The following is an 18,082-nucleotide window of genomic DNA, read 5'->3' on the forward strand; positions in this document are numbered from 1 at the left end:
CAGATCAACAATCTTGTCCCTGATGTCCGTAGAAAGCTCTTTGGTCTTGCCCATGGTGGTGATGTTGGATGCTGGTTGTTTGGGTGTTGACAGGTGTCTTTTATACAGGTAACAAGGTGAGGCAGGTGTATTTGATGTAGATAATTGGTTGGGATTGGGGCTGTGTCTTAAAGAAAGACTAACTGGCTTGTAGGAGCCAGAATACTTGCTGTTTGGTAGGGGGTCATATACTTGTTTTTCCTCATCAGATGGTTATCAATTTTAATAAATTCATATGATGTGATTTTCTGGAATTTTCTTTGGGATTCTGTCTTTCACTGTTAGAATGTACATATGATTAAAATTGTAGATTGTTGCATTCTTTGTAAGTGGGCAAACCTGCAAAATCAGCAAGGGGTCAAATACTTATTTCCCCCACTGTATACAATAAGAACACTGTGAAGATTTACTCAATGCGATGCCAACAAGCCGCCCTGGCTTTGTCGTCCGCCACGATATTAGATTTAGCCGTTAACTTGTCTTTACATTCATAATTTCCTGACACTACCAATGTACATTCCTCTGGAGAAATATGGAGCATGCGCCGTTGTGAAAAAACTCTGCCTGCAGGGCCGAACACACCCATTTTCTGCAAACGCGCACCAACTCCAATTAAGTTAACACCGGGTTAACACGGACTCAACTAACCAACATCTTATCCATCTTCGTAGTACCATTTAACTCCAGTGTAGGCGGTCAGAGTTTGTCAACCCTGAGTTTGCCTGATAACCCCGAGTTAACTCTGAGTAGGTTGAACTCCCTTCGTAGTACAGGCCACTGGTGTCTCTGATTTTTATTTGTTGAGATAAAAGGCAAATTATATTCTTTTGTGCACATATGGTGAGAAACTGCCTGAGGTTGAATATGGAAAAGCTACTGAGGCAGTTATTATAGATACACATTGTTATTTGAAAATAGGGAAATAATTGTTGTTCCCTGTCAAATCACACAGGACTCTTCATTGTCCTAATGTAAATTGTGCATCAACAAAACAAAATGGCCACAGGTGGAAGATACAAATGCCCCCTATCTTTTTCTTTTTCTTCGTTTTGCAAACAATTTTCCATCAAAATATTCATGCTTTTACTAAAACTCTCAACTGGTTCTGACAACAACTTAGCCAATCAAGTGATTTACTGTACTGCCACATTGAGCCTTTTCAATGCGCTCTTAAAACTGCATTAAGCCTTTTTGCCACTATTCCATTATACTGCTGAAAGACAAAATAAACAGTAAGTGTTTTCACAAAAGAATGAATGCTTTATGTCCTTACATTGTGGCCAATACTTACGATTCGTGCTGCCAGTTCACTCTATAGACTGGATATAAAGATGGACGACGTCATTAGGAGCCTGCACAGTAGTGTTCGGGATTGAAGCAGCTTTATCGAGGTCTCACCCATAAACATGACCGACTCAGTCGCAATCAGGGCCCAGCCATCAATCATGATGTAAAACCCCCTTTTAATAGCATCAAATAACTAATTAGAGCGGCCATGTCATCCATCTTTACATACAGTCAATGGTTCACTCTAGGGATCTGCAGTATTTCTCTTACACATTACAGGCAGTCATTTGATCCACTGTTAATATAACAAATTTCAATTTTAAGCTATTTCTGAACTTACAAACCTCTGACATTATTATGTAAGTCTCACATACTGTACAGGGATCTGAATACTTCTTCCATCGCTGACAATAACGTACATTTGTCCTTCTCTTCATGTATAGACCATACGAAAAAAAAAATTATAATCGTAATAACTTTGAGCCTTCAGTAACAGCATTTTTAATGTTTCACTCATTTATATGCAGAACTTAAATGCAAAATATCATCTTAGAGGGACTAAGAATTCAGAAGAGTTCAATACGAGCATAAAACCAAGGCCTGAACCTTTTGTCATTCTTCTTTAAAGACAAAATTATATACTTGCTATCACTAATCTGACAACAGCAATAAACCAAGACAGAATAAGGCACGGCGGCCCACCAGTGAAAAACATATACAGAGGGAGAGAAAAGGATAACTTTGTCATGACATTACATTTGAAAATAATCCATCCCAAGCCCGAAGAAACCCCCGAACACTCGTCAGGTTTGGGTCAGGTTGCTGAACTCTACTAAAAATTGTACTTCAGAGTAGGACTTCTTTAAACTTCACACACACTCTCCCAGCAAGTAGTAGAGTAGCTGCTATCACAGAAGCAGTTCTAATTTTGGAAATGAATTGCACCACTGTTATAACATTCAGATCTGTAAAATGAATTGAAAGCAACATTTGGCCACATCTACCATCATCCATGGGTTGAATCTGTTCAAGCTGGTGGTAAATGTTTTAATATGCACGTTATTGGAGCTTTGAGAGGCAATAAATGAAATTAAAGCTGTTGTGTCACATTATCATCAGTGTTGAATATGTAATACAAGTTTTCAATTACATGTAAATTGAATTGTAAAGCTTAAAGGTGGAACAAATATGCACCACTCAAGTTCTGACTATGAGCTGATAAATACAGGTTGTGGTGTAAATCTAAATGGTATCACAGTTTTCACTACAATTTTGTAAACTGCCTGTCCATGCATTTATAACACAAATGTAGAATCGATTCATCATATGAAACACTCTTCTGCAATTGATCTGCAATGCACACCAAACAATTGTGCAACAAGTTGTGCTGGAGAGCTATGGATTTTTTTTTGCAGTCATTGTGTTCACAGCATGGTGGAGCAGACCCTGTGGTCTTGTTATAGTTGGATGGTGAATTCACTCAGTTCTCCTGGGAGGAGAAAATACCATAGTTGAAAGAGACAGAGAGGTCTTTAGAAACGGCTGACAGACAGGCCACAGAGCAGTGGTCGGCAATAGGCGGCCTGTGGGCCAGTACTGGCCCGCCAGCAATAATATCTGGCCTGTGTCCAGATTGCTTTGATAGCAGAAAAATAAATAAATAAATATATTTGATAGCGGTGGTTAAATAGATCTCAGTCATGACAGCTACAGTTACTCAAATAATAATTTCAATTAAGTTATTGTGCCCTAGAACAACCCTCCCAATGGGAGTCCCGCACACTACTGACTGAGCTAAACATGCACACAAGTATCCAAGGATTTTAAATAATTTGACTATGTTCTGGCGTGCCACGTAATGGCTTGAAATAATTTCGCCCGATGCCAGACTTATTTGCCGACCCCTGCCATAGAGGATATGACAGAACACCACTGAACAAGATGAATCCCCTTTACCTATTACTTACTTGGAAATGTGTAAATAAACCTCGGGCAGCCAAACTTGCTATTCTGAGAGTTAGCAGGTAATGAGAGATACCAAGGGTGAGATGTGAACACTTCCTGACAAGAGTGACATCTGCAGCTTTTTAGGAGCCACGAGCGAAATATGCAGAGACAGAAGTGATGAGAGGAGACTGCGGAGGGAACTCAGGCCAAGGTGAAACTTAATGATGTGCAGCAGCCAGTATTAGAACACAATTTAATTAGAAGAGCAAAAAGAAATGAAGAAGAAGAAGAAGGCGGATGGATTATGAGTCTGTGAGAGAGAAATTGCCTCTGAACACCTGAATTTATTAGTAGGTGGGTGTGTATTTTGTGTGTTTAGTGGCTCTAATCATCTTTTTGTTTACCACCTCATTTGGTTAATGTCTTGTTATGTATCTTGTATTTAGAGTACACAGATATGCAATTGCCACTATTTAATATTCCTGTTTCGCCATACTGTTTCTGGTTAGTATTCTGACATTTAGACTTATGAGTGAAAACTTATTTCAAGCACCCACTTTAATGTGCACCTTGCCACTGAAAAAAACAATCACACTAAAAAATAATCAGAAATCTTCAGATTTTCATGTAATTCTCAGTTGACTCTGATTGCATCCCAGCTATAAATGGAGCTTCCAGAGGAGCAGAGTCCAGATTGTTCCTTGACTAGTGTACCTCACAGATATTGCTATTCCTCCCAAGGCTGATGTCTCCTGTGAAACTGACTGTCCTCCATGTAAACAGACCCCTGAGAGGTGTTTACTAAAAGCAGGAAACAATGTTTTCTTTACATATATTGTATGACTGTGACATTGATCTTCTGCCAGTAGCCTGTCCCCCGCAGGGACGGATTTATCCAACACGGGGTCCTTAAACATTTGCTATGGAAGATTACACTTGAGATCCCATCATTTCAAGATTTACCCCTTGTTCTACTTTACCAACTGGAGCAGGTTTTTATTTTGCGGGAAAGACAGAGTTAGGGCTCTACCCTTGTATTGACTATCAGCTTTCACACAACATCACATTCAAGAACTGTAATCCATTTGCCATGCTCACATATTGAACATCTTAAGGGGACAGTAAGTGATTCTGCAGAAGGACTGATTCCCCTAAATTTCAAATCTCAGAGGTTTTTCCAGCATTGAAACAGCTTCGCCCTTGCCTGGTCATATAACTTTCTGCACTTCGGGCCATTCCCTCTTTGGCTGTGTCAAGGTCCACACAACTTTCTTTGTTTTCCATTTACAGAGCCAGGGCTGTGTAGGAAAACTGGATCTTTTCAGAGCACATGCACAACAGAGAGCTAGCGAAACGAGAGGAAATATATGCTGAATTTAACTGCAAGTGTATTGGAATACAATCACTTTACTGTCTATTTAATAGTGCCACTGCATTCACCAGACTACACTTTAGGGACAGCTACAATCTTGTGCATATTTGAGACGGGCATGTAATCACCTTGTCACAACAACAAGGCACTAAAGTCTAGTGGTGTGCACCCTCATACAGAGCTGAAGGGCGACCTTTCAAGATGTGCTAGCATGTTGCGAATGGTTTTCCACAGTGCATGAAGGTAAAATATGTAAATGAAATAAGTATACCGTGATGACCTGTTGTAGGTGTGTTGGTTTGCACAAACCGTAGTTGAGCCTATTCTTAATCTAACAGCTCAGTGTGGTTGTTTCTTCTCGTACCATTCCTACCGGAAATATTTCAAACCAATAAAAGCCACAATAATAGCCTCCCTCTAGTTCACTGATCGAATGTTTTAAAGGGTAAGCAGCAGCAGCAACAAATGTTCTGTTTGCATCAGCAGCAACTTGACACAATTCCATCAGTAAACAGTAAAACAAAGCTGATATCTGAGTGCAACTGAACTCCAAACCAAAGTGATTCAGTAACAAGTTTTAAAGGAACTGAGAGTTGAACCCAGTGGGACTTTTAAAACAGTGCCAGCCACACATGTGGTGAGCCAATCAATATAGCACACAAGGAGACAGTCACGGGTCTGCTCTGCTATCAAACCACTACAGTGGTCCTGTTGTGATGTGACAGTATGTGATCCCAGCTTGGTGTGAGTTTAACAAGTGTGCCTGTGAAAAAACAGTATAACAGTTCTACCTGTGCACACCCTTGAGTGTTGCTGACACGATCATCAAGGCTATTTTTTTTTAAATTGCACAACCCAAATGACCATCTGAAGGTGAAACAACCAGCGTGATTAATGATCATGTTTTCTATTTCCATGTAATATTGTTTCTAATCATGGCCACTAATTTGTGCCACAACTCTGCTCTCTCCAGGGCAACACAGCAACATCTCTTTCCTGTAGTTTCTGCAATCTATTGGACAAGCAGATAATTAAAATCTGTTTTTTATTATTTTGTGGTGATAATAAGTTAGTGTTATCACCTTGATCAGATCACCCAGTCAGTCAGAACTCAGCAAGTCTCTTGGTTAAGAGATGAAACGTCTTCAAGTATCTTGCCTTTTGATTTTAATTCACCTTGGAAGACCTGAATGACTGGGAATATTCACAGACAAGTTTGTGATAATTTGGCTGTGATTTTTGTTGTGTATACAAAAGGAAATATAAAAATATGTTTTTAAAAAACTGAGAAATGCACAAAACATTTACTTTCGTTCTCCATGACTGAGCCAAAATGCATATTGTAATTTTTGACTAACAACAAAAACAAGACCAGTGTGTACAGCCATGCATGTGTGAAGTGTACTTAGGCATGTTAACATGTTCACAATGACAATGCTAACATGCTGATGTTCAGCAAATATAATGTTTACCATGTTTACCCTCCGAGAAGCTACTATTGTACATTGTACCGAATGGTATTGCACCATATAAAGATATTATTGGACGTTATATACATATATCAGCTGAAGGATCCAATTACTATTAAATTTCCAAGAAAAGGATGTGTCTGTCCAGTAAAAGACTTTACTGCATAGGACTTCTCTTTACTCCTCAGTTCTCAGGGAAGTAAGTAAGGAGGATTGAAATGTTTTTAATGATGGTGACCTGAATCATGGATCAAGAGATTGGTTTTATGTATTTTATTTTATTTCTTTCTTTTTGCATTTGAAAGGTAATTGAGGAATTGTACGGATAATGAACTTACATTTACTAGTTGATATTGTATAAGGTGGGAGTATCACTAAAAACAGAAGACTTATCCACAAGCACCATCCCTGCAGCTTTGATATATTTATATATATCCTCGTCTGGAGATGATTGATCACTCTGTTTACATAGAGTGCTGGTTCAATAGAGGTTGATCTGCTGTAGTTATATTATTTATCTGTGAGAGCTGCAACACCCTAATATTTTGCTATCAAATGGCCTGTCAACACAGTTTCTTGAATTTTATGTTCCTCGCTCTCATCACTGTCAGTATGTCAGATAACGTTCTGCTTATCAAAAACGCGTTTGTCAAACCAAAATGAAAAGTGACTATCCGCTTTCTGTGTCTGTATGTGTCAGCCCTGTGATGAACTGGGACAGGTCCAAGGTGTACTCCGCTTCTCGCCCAATTGGCCACAGCGCCCCCACGACCTTACACAGGATAAGCAGTTATAGATAATGGATGGATGGATATTCTTTTTGGCTGTATTTTGTATGCATGCAGGTAGGAAGTGCATCACAGTAGCATTGTACCTGTGCCTCTGATACTGAGATAATATTTGAGTTACACTGTGTGTTTTTCAACACATAGCTCATTATTATGTCTGCTGTTCTTCTTTAGTTGCACTCTTTATTGGTTAAAATGTTGATTCCTTGTATGAAAAGTTCCCTTTGGTTGCTAGTTTGCATAATTTACATAGAAAAGATCAGACTAAGTTTACTTTATTTTGCACCTTTGGAAAGATACAAATGTTATTTGTAGTTATCAAGTTCAACCCAAAATTTGCTTGCCGACATTAACGGTATGTGAAGCTTTTAATTCAAAATCTCAAAACTCATGCTTCGTTGCTGCAGATCTACTATATATACACACTGCATGTGAACGTTTCTGCATGGCCGCCCTAGTGTTTGTCACTCTGCTCATGCTGCTGTATGTGGGACATGGATGTCTAATGTGGAAGGATTCTGCTAGTGTGACATGATTATCCTATTACATAATTACTTTATTTAGAGTGTGTGTGCTGTTGTTGGATAATATCACAAGCAAATCACATGAGTCACTACAAGGGCAAATGTAGTACTTCTAGATACTTGATAAATCCTTTTAGAATGAGGGAAACAAATATTAACTACTTAGCTTGTCTTATAAAATTGTAATATTCCTATATTTATGGCCAAAATTGTGGTTTATAATCCTTCTCTCAGCCATGAAGTGGGATTGCTGGTTCACTGATAAACTATACAGATGAGCTGGTTAACCCCTGTCAGAACCAATTGTGAGTGAATACAACAGTGGCCTCTGGTGCTGCCTTCTCACCGGAGTCCTGTCATCTGTGGCTCTCTGCCTGAGGCACAACAGATCAAGGCTCTGGCACTGGTAGAGTGTGGCCGACCCCCATGAAAATGTGATGTCTCAGGAGGTCAAGCTGAAACAGAAGGCTGTGTACTAGCTCTTGTCTCAAATCCAAACCAAAAAAGAACTGCTGTGTAATTTCTGTCTGATCAGCTTTGTGCTATGATGCCATTTGGGGCTGTTGATGCCATTTAGATCTTCCCTCATTTTAAATCTGTCACCACCAATAATTATCTGCTCCCTAAATAATCATCAGTAACCATTTCTGGTCCTCCAACCCCAGAAAATGAACGGTCTGCTTGTATCATATCTGATGGTGAAATGTAGCTGATTAATTATGCTTGTAAATTATTACTGATTTAATGGCTAGAATGAAAACCATAAAAGTTCCAGGGGACCAGGATTGACAAATCTCACTTTCAACTGATTATCAAAGAGGCTCCCAATACTCATTGTGTGGTTAACTTTGTTACTTTTGTGTTTTTGTGATGCGGATGTTAGAGCTTTGCACCAGCAAAGCACTATATATATATGCCTGAGTGGTCAGGAACTTGAAAGTGTTGTTTGGGATTGTGTAAACTGATGCATGTATTGCCCAGCTGTTCAGTGTTGCACATGCATGTAGCATGAACCAATTCTAATTTGTTTTCTGTTCTAAGCTGTGTTGATGCATGATACATTAGCCAGTTTGACTTTATATATATGTAAATCCCTCCAGCAGTTACATTTCTCAGTATAACCTTTCATGCATGTGGCTTTGTCAGGAAATTAATCTTAAATACAAATAGGAATAGAAATCGATACCCACATCAATTTGTGGTCTTCCTACAACATGGAAGAAATGGTGTAATAAGAGTATTGTAACAAAACAGTGTATTCATTCGATGAGTTGCTGTGGTGTTTTGCTGTCTCCTCTGAGGCTCTCCACTAACATAATTATACTGGCCAAATACCATACATGGCTTAATTAATGTACAGTCCCTGGGCTCACCCAGCTTAAGACTCAAAAGGCAATAAAAGACTAAAAAGATGAATTTAGCTTGACATGGAACATGTTGTAGCAGTAAGGGCACTCATTTAGCCCCCTCAACTAAGTTAAGTTTGGAAATACCTTTACGACATTATGGATCATTATTGTGTGAATTATTAGAGCTTCTTTTTAGAAATAGCAGAGGCTTGATTTATCAGTGGGAAAAAATACCCTAATATACAAAATACTACAAATGTAGCTTGTTGCGCATTTGTCAAACCATCAGTTAATTTTTCAACTAACCCTTTTTCTTCTCTTTCTGTCATCTCCCTCTTGCATTAACACACACACACACACACACATACACACACACACGTTTGTTCCTCTATCCCCGTGGGGACATCACATTGGCATAAAGCATTACCTAGTCCCTTACCATAACCTTTACCATCACAACATGCCTAAACAACCCTTACCCTACCCCGAACCTTAATCTTAGTCCCCACCAAAATATAAGAATATGAAACACAATTTTTTACTGAGCGGTTTATCTCGGAAAAGGTCTAAACTGAACACTCACAAACACACACACAAAATGCCGAGGTTGGCTAGTCACCCAACCCTCCCTGCATCATGTGTGAAGCAGATTTGTCCTTTCCTGGCAGAACTGTGATCAGTGTTGTTGTGGCTGCCATCGAAAAAAAAATTCTCTTCCTCTTGTTTCCTGTTGCTTGTTCTAGAAATGTATTCCATTTCTATTGATCTATTGATTGATTCCTTTGTTAGAGGGATTCTGAACAGGCGAGAGGAGCACGATGTACTTATTAACAATCTGTCAGACAGTGCCCACGCCTTTGTGATCCCACTTGACATGCAGTTTTGTAGTCAGCAGTATGTGTATTGTATTTGGTGCACACAATTTAAAAAACCATTAGGACCGTCGAGTACCGCAGACGGTCAGGTGGTGATGAAATCAACTGGTCAGAACTTTTGTACAGTGCAGTATGTGTTTATACTTGGAAGAACTGAGAATGTTTATAAATGCCAAGTGTAAATGGGGGCCTTAATGTGTATGTGGAAATCTGAGCTTCTCTAAAACACGTATTGTAAGCCTGCTCTGACACAGTGGGGTGCTGTGTCACTGTTAATCTTAGAGGAGAAATTTCTATTGTCTCTAACACTACGTTCAGACTAGTGTTGTAGTACTCGAGAGCGGTCTTGGTCTCGAGACCAGTCTTAAGACCACTTTTTGATGGTCTTGGTCTCGCCTCGGACTCAACAGCATTTGTACTCGGTCTTGTCTCTGTCTCGGACATTGAGGACTCGGGATTTTATTTCAAGACCATAACTTTGACCATATCAATAAATTGCTTGTGCATTGTCTGATTTATTTGTTACCATCCTAACTTTGATTGGATGTAAAACGTATTGCTTCAAATGCAACCAATAACCCTAATTAAAAATGTGTTGTTCCCGTTAATGACTTTTACCCCCTAAAGTAAGCATGGAAAAGGAGTGTTGAATAAAGATGCTTCCGTTGATTTCAACTCTTAGTGTTTTTATGTAGGTGTTTTTATGGGAATGTGGATCTTTCAGATCAATTGGAGAAGTACCTATGATCTTGTTACACATTTTATTGTGTGTCATTTAATGTGGGGAACTGGTCTTGGTCTTGACTCGGCCTCGCCCTCCCTCGATCTCGACTTCGTCTCAGCCCCTAAAAGTCTTGGTCTTGTCTCAGTCTCAATAAACTCTGGTCTTGACTTGGTCTCGGTTTGGGTGGTCTTGACTAGAACACTAATTCAGACTGCAGGCCTTAATGCTAAATTCCGAATCTTTTCCCAGATCAGATTTTTTTTTTGATGCCAAACAGTGGATCACTTCACAGATCTGAGGTGGAACATTCAAAACTATTATGATAAAATCTGTTTTCAACAAATATGATGAAGTTTATCTTTTTTCAGGCCTCTTTTTCTCAACAAAATAAATATTTTTAATTGAAAAATTAAGTGCTAATTTGTCCATGATTCAAATAAATTAAACCAAATATTTATTGACGATATATTGAACATTTTTTATATTGTTATTGAGGAAAATGATATTGCGATAATTATTATTGTTTTATTGCCCAGCCCTATTGCTAACCCTCCGGATTTTCACGGGAAACTCATATTTTTCATTGTCCTCTCACAGGTCACATTTCTCCCGAATTATGACAAGTGTTCACAACTTTCTGTCCCTTTCATTACGGTGTTATATAACTAAACTGCCCCACAACTGACTCCTCCCTCCCTAATAATAAATAAAAGATACTGCATTTTTCCCTTCTGGTAATATAATTCATGGCATAGCAGCACCATTTACAGTATTACAGTGTTTTCACACACAAATAAGCTACATCACCACATATCTAAAATGTCTTGTTCAAAGAGATAACAGGAGTAACATACAGTCAAACAATGCATGGAGACTTAAGATAATATTAAACGCACACACTGATAAGATAACAACAAACTAAACATGAATAAATAAACCGGTGCTGGCAACAGTGAACAGCTTAGACAAATGGTAATGCTAGGTATAAGTTATAAATAGGCACAGTCTACACCTACATTGTCTTATCTAATGTTAGTGTTGGCTAACTTCTCCTAGACAGTGGTGCTGCTGTTTTACAACTCAGCTGCTGCTACTGATAATTCATCATTTCTACTCTTGCTCGCTACACCAGCGTAATGTTACACCTTCACTGTAGTAGCTAACGTTAGCTGTATGCTAAGTAGGTAGCTACGTTGGCAAGCAATACATTATTACTACAATACATACATAAACTACTAATAAAGTAACAAATTACCATCAAAAACAAAATAAGCCAGATTATGTTACCTATCAGCAGAAAAAACCATTGGGGTCCCTCAGTTGTCTGCATCGTTGAAAAGCCACGCCGATATTTTTTTTATATCTCTTTTTCAGAGCCCCTAATACTGTATGTATTGGTATATAAAGACAGTTTCAACAAATGTGGCTAAAAGTGTTTTAGAAACAAATTGCCTACCCTGCCTTTAAAAAGTAAATGTTCTGTACTTATATAGCACCTTCGATTAATTATTATAGTAAATTAACATTCACATTTGGGGGTGGCATGGTGTTCTCCCCATGTCTGCGTGGGTTCTCTCCGGGTGCTCTGGCTTCCTCCCACCGTCCAAAAACATGCAGGCTAGGTTGATTGGTTACCCTAAATTGTCCTTAGGTGTGAGTGTGAGTGTGAGCGTGAGTGGTTGTTCGTCTATGTGTGGCCCTGCGATGAACTGGCGACCTGTCCTGGGTGTACCCCAGCCCGGGTCCACTCCATGCAGACTGGTGAAGCTGGTCAAACCGCCGATCTGCTGATGATCTGCTCTACCTCCTGAACCACAGCCGCCCATGAAAAAATATATTGTCCAGTTGTCTAACAACAGAAAAAGAAAAATGTCAACAAGAACATCTTTAGCTTTACTGAAACAAAATGAAAGTGATCGCAGTGAGAAGGAAAGCGGCAAGACTGACCTGGCTGCTTCTTTGGGTTTGCTGAACAAACTAAAAAAAGGATTAGCCAATTTCATATAGCTTTGGCATTTCAAGAATAACTTCAAAACTGTAGCGTGGCCACAATTAGTTTCCACAATTATCCTCCTCACCGTAGATGTACGATATGATGGGAACCAGGGCACCTGCACTTCTTGTTAGTGACCATTAATTAATTAATTTCATTAATTAATTGAACAGTTTTGGTAGGTGATTGGATTGAAAAATGCAACACGACGTGTGTAATCTGGCCAACTGGGCATGCATGAACACACACACACATCCTTGTACTTCTATCCTTGTGAGGACCGCCATTGACATAATCTGAAGTCTGAAGTCTTACCTTCAAACAGTTGAAGTGAAGTGAGGACCTCACTTTTCAAAAATGTCCTCACTTTGTTGGTTAAAATCCTGTTCCGATCCTCACTATGTAGGAAGTACACACCAACACACCTGTTCCGATCCTCACTATGTAGGAAGTACACACACACACACACACACACTCTTTCACTTGTAATCCGCTGGTCATATTTGCTAAACAGGGAGGCATCTTATTCATGATATGAAATTTGGAGACAGGTTATTACCACAAGCAATTAAATCTAAGAGTGTGCTGAGGGCTTTCATTCAGCTTTAAATGGAAATGCTCCTGTGGTTTGTACCTCTTTAACTGTCTTCTCAGAGGCAATTATGTGACAACAAATAACCTGCTATGATGATAAAATGCGAAATCCACAGATTTGGAAGCAGACAGTGTGCAATTCTGTGGCTATTTTGTGCGTTTTTCAGACGGTAAAAGATACCCTACCACAGCATGTCTTTCCCTACACTGAACATTATCTTCACCTATACGAAAATTCTGTCAGGTTGCTTATTCAAAAAGGGCCAGATAACATGTAGCCCAGATAAGACACAAGTTATAACTTATCGAGTGTCTTGGCTGTGAATTATAATGTTGACTTTTGTCTTTCACTTTGTTGTTGTTGTTGTTGTAGTGCGATGTTTCGAAAATATCACTGTTCATGTGTGAATTCACACTTCATCAGTCACATCAAAACTCAAGTAAAAACTCCACGACAGCATAGACCCTTTATCATGTTTTGTTGCGCAATATACTGTACACACGCCTACTGCAAGTCAATAGTAGCCCCAATCTCCCTTCCACCTTTATCTTTACTCTGCGCTGGGGAAGGTGGTTGGCTCACTTGAGCACATAAGAATTCCCGAAGGGTTACACTCTGATGAAATATGGTTGAAAATGTCACCGTCTATTCCATTTTCAGTAGTGGCATTCCTCATGCTTCCATAATCGAGGGGGCAGAGAAATGCGCAAATCTTGTCTGCATGAGTCTTGTTTGTGTAACTGTCTTCCTTTCTACACAAACAGAGTCAGACCTGTCTTACTGTGTCTTTCAAGTTGGCCACTATGATTTAACAAGGATGTGCCTTGCACCCACTACAGGCATTGGTTTTTCAATGTTGTTCTACAGATTGCAAAATCTGAAAAGTGTTGCATTGTTTTCTATTATACTGTTTTCTTGGGAGTAGTTGCCTTTAATGTTGTTGTTGTGTTGTGATTTTTTTCTTTTTGCTTAAATGAGTGTGTAATTTCTTACATTCAGAGAAAAAAACTAAACTACTTGCCATGCTCTTTGATCTAAAATTTTAGAACAGATAAGCAGCAAAGACTTTATTTTCATAGACGTTAGCTGACTGAGCATGCTTCATTGTCAGCAAATAACCCTAAACTGCTGGCTAAAGTGGCTGATCTGGAATCACGTAGCCACCGCAATAATATTAGGCTACTCGGCCTGCCTGAATCCATTGAGGGCGCCCAGCCCACTTCCTTCTTCTCGGGGCTTCTGATGGAAGTGTTCGGTGAGGGTGTTCTGGGTTCTCTGCCGGATTGTGACATGGCTCACCGAGCTGTCTTTGCTAAACCGAGCCCAGGTCAGCGACCTAGGCCACTTATTATATGCCTTCTAAGGTACCAGCATAAAGTGACTATCATAAGTGAAGCCAGAGCTAGAAGAGGAAGGCTTCAGTACTGTGGGACATCTATTGCGATCTATGAGGACTACACTCCCGAAGTAATGGAACAGTGATCAAAGTATCGTGAAGTTATGTCGGACCTCTATAAACTTAAGCCTGCGCTACTGTTTCCTGCAAGACTTTCCATCAGTGCGAAGGAGGGAGGTAGGAAAATGTTCTCCTCAGGGCATTTATTTTCAATGGGTGGGCTCTAGTGATGGGGAATTTTTTTCGGATATCCTATAGTTAGGCTACTTATTATTGCTACTGCCGTTTCTGTAAGTGAATTGCCTGAAGTGATGCAAACCAACTCCTCCTAAACCGACTCTATTATAAACCTATTGTAAACAAAGTTAACAGCACACATGTAGTTTAACTGCTATCTCACTGAGAGGAGAGACGCATTTTACTTCTAGTCTGCTCTACCATAAGCGTATACACTACTACAACTAAAAAAGCACCATGTACCATTATCAAAACAATATCAACTCATAGGCTACACATAGATGATTCTACAATCTCCATTATCAAAAATAAATAAAACAGCTGTTTCTCCACGGCGGGAGGGACATTTCTGCACATTGGACAGCGCACAACTGAAAAACTAAATAGCCTACCAAATTGATAGTATCATCACAACACAACAATGCAAAATAGTGCACTTTGACAGTACGCTACATAATACCGGTTACATAAATACACTAACTACCGGGCTACATGAAACTTTAAATTGAACTCACAATTAGAAGAGCTGAAGACGCCGCTTGTGAGCTGATTGGAATTTCTTGAGAACGCTGAACTAGTCTGGCGTGAAGCTGAGAACACATTTTTGAGAGAGGAAAACAAATTTTCACAGGTCGCGGTAGAAGTACCAAATACCAAGGCCAGTTGGAGTGCCGTCAGCACAGTGGGCCTAGCGTTTTGTGATGTTTGGACAACGATGTCAGCATCGTGGAGCCACGAACTAGCAGGTTGTGGCGAATTCTGCCTGCCTGCATGGACCTCACGGGTGGTAACGCTCATTCATGCTGAGAAAAGAGGTGGATCCAAATCTCAGCAGATAGCCTACAACATCTGCTCTGCCGAATTATGCATCCACCTCTTAAGGTCCTTTTCAGACACTTTGCTGTGCTCATTGATCAAAATGCGGTACACTTCTACTAAGTGTAATAAATTATTAACAACTCTAAATGTTCATAAAATATATAGGCTACTTCGTTTAGTAGTGTTAATCTCACACAGCTTACTAAGGAACCCACTAGAGTGGATAGCCGGTCTTCATCTTTGCTTGACTTGATACTGGTCTCTAATCAGGAAAGGATATTTAAATCTGGTGTCTTGATTGTTTTAGTGATCGCTGTCATTTATTGTCTTTGGAAAATCAAAATGCCACATTTCCCTCCTAATGTTGATTATTTTATACAGGATTTAAACTCTATGAAACTTTATTAACTATTAATTGGGACAGATTCCAGCTAATTCCTTTTGTTGACGATGCATGGATCTTTTTTCACTCTGAACTTACCAATGTAATCGATAAGCATTTTCCGTTTAGAACTATTAGAGTTAAAGGGAAGTACTTACCCTGGATCAGCTCTCATCTAATCAATAAGCAAAGAGATAAGGCATGGGCCAAATATCGCCTTACTAAATCTGCCCCCGACTGGGATCATTATAGATCTCTCAGGAATCAGTGCAAGACTCAAACCCGAAACGCTAAATCCAGTTATTATAGAGACTGCTTTCTTAATGACTTTCATAACCCTAGACAGTTCTGGAATCATTTGAATTGGGTTCTCAATAGGAATAGCAAAACTCCCATGAATCAACTAAAAATGAATGTTACAATTTCTGATCCTCCCCTTATTGCTCATGCTTTCAATCAGCATTTTACAGCTTTTTGAAATTCACCAATGACGTTTTCTCCGCCTTCGATAAGGGACAGCTAACTGGCGCTATTTTCATCAACCTTTCCAAAGCTTTTGATATGGTGCAAGCTGACTTTATTATGACTCAAAAATGGCTTCAGAATAACAAATTATTGTTGAATATGGAAAAGTCCTGTTGTATGTTGTTTGGGACGAGGCACAGACGACCTTGTGCTCTTAACTTGCAACTTTATTGATGATTGATGATGATATTGATGAAGATGGGTCCTCCATGGTGTAATTGAAAAAATTTAAATATCTTGGACTGTGGATTGATTCTGAGCTTAGCTTTAAACCTCACATTGATCATATCACAAAAAGAGCTGTCTCAGTTCACTCTATAGATCTGTTAATTGTTTCACACTTGAAGTCAGGAAAAGGTTAATTTCTAAGTTCATATTTCCCATTATTCACTATGCTGATATCATCTACATGAACACTAGTGATGCTGTTCTTGAGCCACTGAATGTTGTCTTTAACTCTCTGTGTAGATTTATTCTGAGGTGTCCTTTTAAAACTGATCATTGTGTAATGTATGCATCACTAAATTGGCTTCAGCTTAATTCAGGAAGAGACTTTCATTGGTTCCTATTTATTTTCAAATGTGCCTACTTTGATTGTCCTCCATATCTCTCTTGGTTCCTTGTAGTTCTATGTATCCACTTAGAGATATGCAATATCTCATCTTTACTGTACCAGGAATCTTTTCAGTTTCTGGACGTAAAGCATTTCATTATAAAGCTACTTGCAATTTATAATAATAATATAATAATTGGAACAATCTCCCTCTTTGATTGAGATCCATCTCATCTTTTCGCAGATTTAGGTTATCTGTATTTCAATATCTTAACAATGTGTGTGCATGTTACTGATGCTGGACTAAACAGTATTGCTTGTAATTGTATTTTGCTTCATGTAATTGTCTAATTGATTTACCTCCTGTGGATTCGACCTCTGTCTTTCTTATGTGATACCTTTTCGCATTGAATCTCATTAAATATATTATGGGTTTCACTTGTGTAATGAGATGTACTTATTGAGCTAGCTATAACATGTCTGAGCTATGATGTGTCTTCAGTCTGGGGCGAGGGTGTAAGCTGCCTAGTAACTTAATTGTTTTGAGCACTTGTTTTTTGTTTGTTTGTTTTTCCTGTTGTATAATGTATATGTGTATTTGGACCCTCTTGAAAACGAGATGCTGCATCTCAAGGGGCTATCCATAATAAACTGAAAATTAAAAAATTTAATTCAAAACAATTCTTGGGTAGTTGATTGAGTCGTTAGTACAAACGATGTGTTGGGGGAAAATGGATTCATTGATAATTATCAATGTGGTAAGAAACCTTTTGTCACTAAGCTTAAAGCCACACTCCCTGATTGAGATTGCCTGAAAATACCAAAGTGACTTTAACAACTCAAAAAATGTCTATTATTATTCAAGCTTAAAAAAACCCTCTCAATTTTATTACTGTTGCTTTAAGACCCAACTATGAATGGTGATTGAGCATTATAGAACTTTTTCACTACATTCAGCACTTTGTCATCAGTCATTTGGATACCTGGATCAGTACACCCCTTTTTCATGTCTCTGAAACAAAAGTTGATGAATTTAGTGCCACACCAAACTCAAACAAAATAACACTGAATGTTAATTTATCTAGTAGACCCTTGTGTTACATGTTATAAATATGTTATTGTCAAAAGTAAACTTCCAAGTGCAAATTTAGGGGGAGAAGGGAAGATGGAACCTAAATCTACCAATTAGACAGCTAAACCAGACTACT

The 18,082-nt window shown here is 38.9% G+C and overlaps 1 protein-coding gene across 7 annotated transcripts in view; it reads left to right on the forward strand.

The window, feature by feature from the left end:
- Positions 1-18,082, forward strand: part of slc2a9l2 (solute carrier family 2 member 9, like 2) — a 147,439-nt gene that overhangs the window by 104,139 nt on the left and 25,218 nt on the right. The window lies entirely within an intron of this gene.

The sequence above is a fragment of the Micropterus dolomieu genome, linkage group LG18 (assembly GCF_021292245.1).
Source record: "Micropterus dolomieu isolate WLL.071019.BEF.003 ecotype Adirondacks linkage group LG18, ASM2129224v1, whole genome shotgun sequence".
Taxonomy (NCBI): Eukaryota; Metazoa; Chordata; class Actinopteri; order Centrarchiformes; family Centrarchidae; genus Micropterus; species Micropterus dolomieu.